We start from the raw sequence: 7,356 nt of genomic DNA on the forward strand, positions 1-7,356 counted from the left end.
CAATAATTTTGCATCATTTTTCACATGCCAAGTATTTATATCCAGTACTTGGCATTTATAAAATGAGGCTAAATTATGGACGTAAATCGTGTGCAGTTAGCATCATCATTGGTGGTATTTAATAACGGTAAGTGCAGAAGAAACATTTTCATGGTGTAATGATCACAATAACTAAGCATACTGTATCAAGAGGAACACAAAAACCTTTGCAACTGAAACTCAAATTTTATTCATTACTGGTCAACACTGTTCATGTTTTTTCTTGTCTATCATTTAGTTGTCTGAGAAAGCCTTTGAACTTAGGCATATGTGGACTAGGAGTTTGTCCAGCTTGCCTGCTTACTCAAGCACAGAGCCTGTAATTGCAGTCAATCAAAGTGAAGAAAATTCCTGTGCTGACTGGCAAGAGGAAAGTGATTATGTCACCAGTGAAGGTGCTAGGTCCAAAGGTGAAGATGAGAATGGGGCAGGTGGGCCTGTGGAATTGGGCAATGGAAGTGAAGGTGAAATCAGTGAGGTTGAGTGTGTTTTTTCATCTTACGAAGATGATGTAGCAGATGAAGGAGATAAGCCAGGCAGGAAGGGGGATGGAGAACTTTCAAATGCCAAAGGTTACATCCGAATGTTGAAGGGTAGGATCAATTCCCCGGAAAATGAACAACCAATGGAGAAGGAGGAACCCAACAAAGAAAGAAGACATAAGGGACGAGGGAAACGTCTGTGTCCAGTCCCTTACTGCAAGAAGGTGGTAGTTCACATCCCTAGGCATCTAATGCAGGTTCATAAGTAGTCTCATTCTCGATCTCGTTCAGCAATCACAAACTTTAATTTACGGAAAAAGTACACATTCAAAAGTAAAGAAAGTGCTGAGGCAGGTAACAGGAAGAAGAGAAATAATGGTGATGAAGAAACAAAGACCTACAAGGACTACCATAAAAAGAGAATTTGTCCTATGATTGGATGTTCAGCATGTGTGAAACGATTACCAGCCCATTTGAAAAATGTTCACAAGATTAGCCCTTCATCTGACGAGTACAAAAGTCTGCTGAATAAAGCTTTGCAAAAAGGAAAGAGGCCCCATAGAGTCCAGTTAATTGACAAGAGAGCTGCCGGAGAAAAACTAACCAACTTCGAAACAGCAACACTTGAAAGTAGCGAAGAGGTTTCACTTGAAGAAAGTCAGGAAGTTGAAATGGAACAAGTTGAGGAGCTGGAGAATGAGGAGGAGGAAATAGTTATTGATGAAGATGGAGAAGTGGTTGGTAGTGCAAGTGCAAGTGCAATTGCAGAAGCTGATGTTGAATCTGATGTTGACACTCTCCCTGGGTTAATTGTCGATTTTGAGAATTGGCTACAATCACCCGATAGGGGCAAAAAAGACGTGAAAACTGCCAAACAGCACGCTTCACAGGTTAAGAGGATCTTGTTTGTGATTGACATTGACAAGAAGGTGTCATCTCTTCTAGATTTCGGTCTGTTAAAGGAGGATTTTGTTAAACATGCTGAAGAAAAGTATGTTGCTGAAACTATCAAATCGTATCTTACAAGCCTGCAACATTTTTACTCCTTCCTGTTGTCTGAAAAGGCAAAAGAAATTACAGCCAGCTGTGAGTTAATCAGTCAGTTGAGAGAAAAGATGAAGAGATGGTCTACATCTTACAAGCGTTCAAGCTTGAAACGGAAGTGGGAGAGGAGGGAAGAGGATCGAGTTGAGGCCATCACTGCAGAAAAAATTGAAGCCTTTGAAAAAAGCCAAATTTCCAGAGATGCTGTCATCCTGCTTGGAAAGCTCAGTGGAAAGCACAGTGTAGACATTGCACAACAACAGTACACCCTTTTGCGTGACTTCCTTCTCATTCAGATTTCCATTGATAATGCCAACCGTGCTGGAGTTTTGGCTAACATGACTTTAAGAGAATTCAAAAGAGGCTACAAAGAAGGTGACAGATTTGTCATCAATGTCATGAATCACAAAACATTCCATGTTCATGGCCAAGCATTAATTGTCCTAACAAGTAATTTGTATAATTGGATGAGCATATTTGTTCAAGAAGTGCGCTCTAAGGTGCCAGGTGTTGGAGCAGGAGAAGACCAGCCACTATTTTCATCTTTCAATGGAACAAAACTGCAGTCCAGTCAAATAAACAAAGCTATCAAATCGGTTTGGAAAAAGGCAGGGGTAGTAGGACGCATTCACAGCACACTATTCAGGAAAGGTGCGGTGACTGCCTGCCACAAGAGTCACAAAGAAATAGCAAGCGATCTGGCTCAATTGATGGCTCATAAGGAAGACACTGCAGTAAAATACTACCGTTTGAGCCAAAGTGCGAAAGCATCGGTGACTGCTTCACAGACACTTCACAAAATTATGAGGAAAACGAGCTCTCAGTCTTGTGAAGAAAGATCTGAGGAACTGCCATCTGAACAGCGCGGAGAAGACATGCAACAGAATGCAAACGAGGAAGAAGCTGAAGAAGACCCATTGAAAGATGAAAGAAGGAGTGTATTAAAATTGCCATGGTCAGAAGAGGCGGTTCAAGAAATACGCCAGTTATTTAAAAAAGAAATAGAGCAAAAGGAAGTCACCATGGAATGTGTGGAAGAGAAGATCAAGGATAGTCAAGTGTTCCGAGGTGAAGATGCCAGAAGAGTTTATGACAAAGTTCGTGCAGAGTGGAGACATCCAGTATCCAAGAACAACACTTTAACTTGCCAACAGAGAAAGAAAAACTAAGTGATAAGGTAGAACGACTTTTCAGAGGGGAATCATCTGCTGGTTCCGACATCGTCTCGCCAACAACAGCATTGAGCAACAACACAAAGGCTCTTTTCAGTGAGGGAGATGTACAAATATTGCATCGCTTATTTGAGGACATGCTTCAAAACAGTCCAATCTCGAAAAAGGTCATTTTTGACGGACTTTCTTCTGATGCCAAAGGAAGAAGCATGTTACAAACGCTGTCATTGAGACAAATAGTTGACCGTATTAAGTATGAGCGCAGGCAGAGGAGAGGAAAACAGAGCCGCTATTAATACAGGGTATGTCTTGCATTGTGTGTTGCACATGGATTGCTTTAATATCCCCCAGAGTTGATTTCTGTTGTATTTAAAATTCTGAAGCAAGCTGTTTGTAATACTGCATGCAGGCGGAATTCAGTTGGTTTATTTATGAAGAAGTATAGTTGTACCTCACCACAACAGAATGATCATTTAAGAAGGTTAGAGCCATTGTAGAATATCAAATTAAAAAATTATGTTGTGTGTTAAATTATCTGTGTCCGGGTGAAGGATATACGCTCTGACAAAGGACTTTTGTAGCTGTTGCTGTTACTATTACTGTTATTGGATAATTTACCTTATCCACCAAATGCTACCAAGTGTTAGTCCAGTCTCTACTGACCCAGCACCACAGTTTCTCTAGAAACTCACTCCTTGAAAATAATGTCATGTGTCTATCACTTATACTTTGTTGTGATTGGTTTCAGGTTTCCATCAGCTGCTCTCTTTGGCTGGAGTCAGGTGGCTACGATGCACTGTGTTTGGAAGCAATAAATACCCACTTATGACTTCAAACAATGGTGTACAGTGCAAGCAGAGACTTAATGACAAACAAACCCTTAAGTTTGTTTCTGTGCAACAGATTTGGTTTTTCACATTTGAGGTTCTGTTTTATGGGAAGAAGTATTTTTTGAAAGCCTTACTGTATTGCTTTAGCATTAATTGGAGCTTATTATTTTTTTGCCTATGTCCCATGTGATCTTTTTGCAGCTCTTGGTTTGTTTGTTTTTTTCAACACCGACCTGTTAATTCCTAATTGTAAAGAGTGGGGATAATTTAATGTTTTCATGCTTTTCAAAGATGATTTGAATGAGACTTTAAAAATTCTGTTGCCAGTACATCTTCAATTCCAGATTAGTCTCACACCGTCAGAAACTTTGTGAAAGCCTCACCTTTTACACCTCTTATTCTACCCATTTTTTTAATGCATGACAGAAAGTTTGCATAGAGTGCTTACTGTACAAGATCACTTGTATTTTATTAAATTGGCTGTTCAGGCTGCTCCAGTATTTACCTTTAAAAAAAGTTCAACATTCTAAAAGCAGAGTCTCTCAAACAAATTTGACCTCTACTGTATTACAGAAATAACAGTTTCTCTAATATAGGGTATCGTTGAAAGTTAGGGTTGTTGCAAAATTCAGCTACATTTGCGGTTTTTCTTTATTCTAGCCAAAACATGAGCCTCAAGTTTCCGTTTTTGTATCTTATGAGAAAAGTTCGAAACACAGCAGCCACACAGGAAACAGTGTGAGTGATTTTGCCACAAATATATATATATTATTTCAGCTTTTGTGCCACCAAGTCAAGGGTGGCTACAGGTGCACTTCCCCACCTTCAATTAATGCAAAAGTTTAATACTGAAACAGTGCATTCTTCAGCAAACAAATGCACTTGCAGCAGCAGCTTTACATGTAGCTCTTTTGTAAGATTCACAGCCTTTGTAATGTCAACATTGATCTCAAGCACATTTTGTGTTTTAGTTCTTTAGTAAGAGAAAAATTTCATCATGCTGTCCAGGTACATGCGTCCTAACTGTTTTGCTCTTGATGATGCTTGACAGCTGATGCAAACTCAATAGCCACTTAATAATTTAAGTACTTTTGTAAGCTTCCAAACAGTTGCTATGGTTAAGTAGCCATTGTTTTCAGAATTAAGGCTTTGTGGCTTACAATGATTTGTTGATATTCAAAAAATATATATTGTGAATAGTGTTCCAGTTTAAAGGTAGAATAAATGCCAATGTGATTGGTAATGCCTCGTATATCTGTTCCTTACTTCATGCCAAAGTTGTCATGACAAATAAATTTTGTGCCCTGCCTTTAGCCAGTGAGCTTAAATTATTAAACAGTATTTGTTTTTCTTAATCATCAGCCGTTCTTTGACTTTCTTTTTCAATTACCTGCTAGACATCTTATGGTATTTGATATTTACGGGTTAGAGACTGTTGTGAGTGTTTTGTTTTCAAATACACGAACGCACTTACTGTACAATGAACGACAAATTTTTAATACTGCACGAAGCGAAGCTGAGTGCAGTATTGAAAATTTCGAGTTCAATGCACAGTAAGCAAGTGCGTTCATTTGTAAACAAAACACAAACGAACAGTCTCTAATCCTTTTAATATTCAATTTGAGTGCACTGCTGGCGATAGACTTACAATGGCTTCTCGCCCGACCTGTTTGAATGAGAAAACAATGAACTAAAGAAAAACAAATGAAAACAAGAACATTCAATGGCCAAGAATCTTTAATTTACTAAATCTGAATGAATATTTTAGATACATGTACATAAAGTGTATTCTAGCTAATAGCTAAAAAAAGGAGAAAGCACACTTAAAAATGTATTTTCTATAGGAGTTGATTACGGAACGTCAGTGTTTACACTTTGTTTTCTATCTCACCTTCGTGTGCATTACTGTTACGTAATACTTGTCAAGTATGCATGATTTCTGTACCTCATGGGAGTAAGGTGTCATAGCATGTACTGCTATATAGTCCAGTAGCCGTATGCTTATTTCACTTCTCGCGTCACCAATATAGCTTTACTGTATTCTGCTTTCGTCCAGTTCGGTTTTTGTAAGCTATGCCTGGAAGCGGACCGGACGATTTTAACGAAGAGCCAGATATTCCCAACAATCCGCCAACAGATCCTCCCACATCTCAAGGGATTGATGAAGTGTTCTCTCTCGTCAAGACATATCTTGAAAATCGTTTGGAACAGAAGGGAAAAGAGCTCGAAGAAAAACAAAAAATCGATTTGCAGGCAGAGAAGTTCACATTCAAAAGTAACCAAAAACAGTTCGTATTCAACGCCGAGCTTGAAGAATTAGTAGGAAAAATCAAAGAAGCAAACGCCCAGAAGGATCACAAGAAGGTGGCTCACTTAACGGACCAAGCCAAAGCGCTGTTGCACAAGAGACAGAAGCTTATCAAACTCGCAGACTCGAGTGAAGCCGGCTGGGATGCAGTTCAAGAATACGAATCCCAAGATATCGCCTCGGACGATGAGGACGACAAGAAAATTCGCAATGCTAGAGCCGCAGCTAATAGGAAAAGGAAACAAAGAAAGGGAACGACAGCAGCAGAGCAATAAGAAGCGTTGTACAACTCCCAACCTGGGCACGCCGGATCATCATCTTTTTCGTGGTATTGGTATCGCTATTGTTTTTACTTTATATTCTTCCTGTTATTCACTCAGGTGCTTTGTTATTTTCTCGTGTTATATATATTGGCTATCCGTGAGTTACCAACCCATTTGACTGTGGTTGTCGTGTTGTGCAAGTTCCTACAACAGTTTAGAAAATAATTTTCATGTGTGCGAACGCAGTGAGTTAAAATGAAAATGTATTTTCTATAGGAGTTGATTACGGAACGTCAGTGTTCACACTTTGTTTTCTATCTCACCTTCGTTTGCATTACTGTTACGTAATACTTGTCAAGTATGCATGATTTCTGTACCTCATGGGAGTAAGGTGTCATAGCATGTACTGCTATATAGTCCAGTAGCCGTATGCTTATTTCACTTCTCGCGTCACCAATATAGCTTTACTGTATTCTGCTTTCCCGCCCACCCGCCCCTCCTTTTCTTTTGTGTTAATTAGCAAGTTTTGCTCTTTGGTTGTTATTTGTCGTTACTTAACTATTCATATTTTCGTCCCATCTTGACACCCGCAGGCCGTCCAAGCTCTTATGCACATGGGGACTGCTTCAGGTGTGGAAGGCCAGGTCACTGGGCCAAAGATTGCAGGGCTTCCAGCTTCTACCCCCGCCCTTTCGGCCAGTACAAGCCAACCGCCTTTGCCCCAGCATCCACCACCACAAACGCTTCAGGAACCGGACTTAAGGGAATCGGACATTCTTGAGGAATTCGACAAGTTTACGGATGTACTTCAGGTACTGAATCGTTTTGAAATCGACGAAGATCTAGGACGGAATAACAATGTAAAGGGCAATTTAAAGAAAAATTTAGAATTTTGGGTATTTTTAGGTGCTTCATCCTTCATATTAAACGTAATTAAATTTGGTTATCGTTTGCCTTTCTGGGATGTGCCGCCTGCATATTATTCAAAGAACAACGCTTCTGCCCTGAAAAATATTGACTTCGTAGAGAATTCTATCACTGAGCTACTGGAGTCCGAACGCATAAAGCAATTGTCTTGCAAACCCCATGTCGTCAATCCATTGTCGGTTTCCGTTCAGCCTAATGGAAAGAAAAGGTTAATTCTTGATTTAAGATATGTTAATCATTTCATTAAGAAACTGAGGATTAAGTACGATGATTGGAAAATTGCTTCTCTTA

The 7,356-nt window shown here is 39.6% G+C and overlaps 1 pseudogene; it reads left to right on the plus strand.

Moving 5' to 3' along the window:
• The window catches only part of LOC137971698 (uncharacterized), a 4,614-nt pseudogene extending 1,076 nt beyond the window's left edge, over window positions 1-3,538 (plus strand).
• The last annotated feature ends 3,818 nt before the right edge of the window (window positions 3,539-7,356 follow it).

Source organism: Montipora foliosa, chromosome 9 (genome assembly GCF_036669935.1).
Source record: "Montipora foliosa isolate CH-2021 chromosome 9, ASM3666993v2, whole genome shotgun sequence".
NCBI lineage: Eukaryota > Metazoa > Cnidaria > Anthozoa > Scleractinia > Acroporidae > Montipora > Montipora foliosa.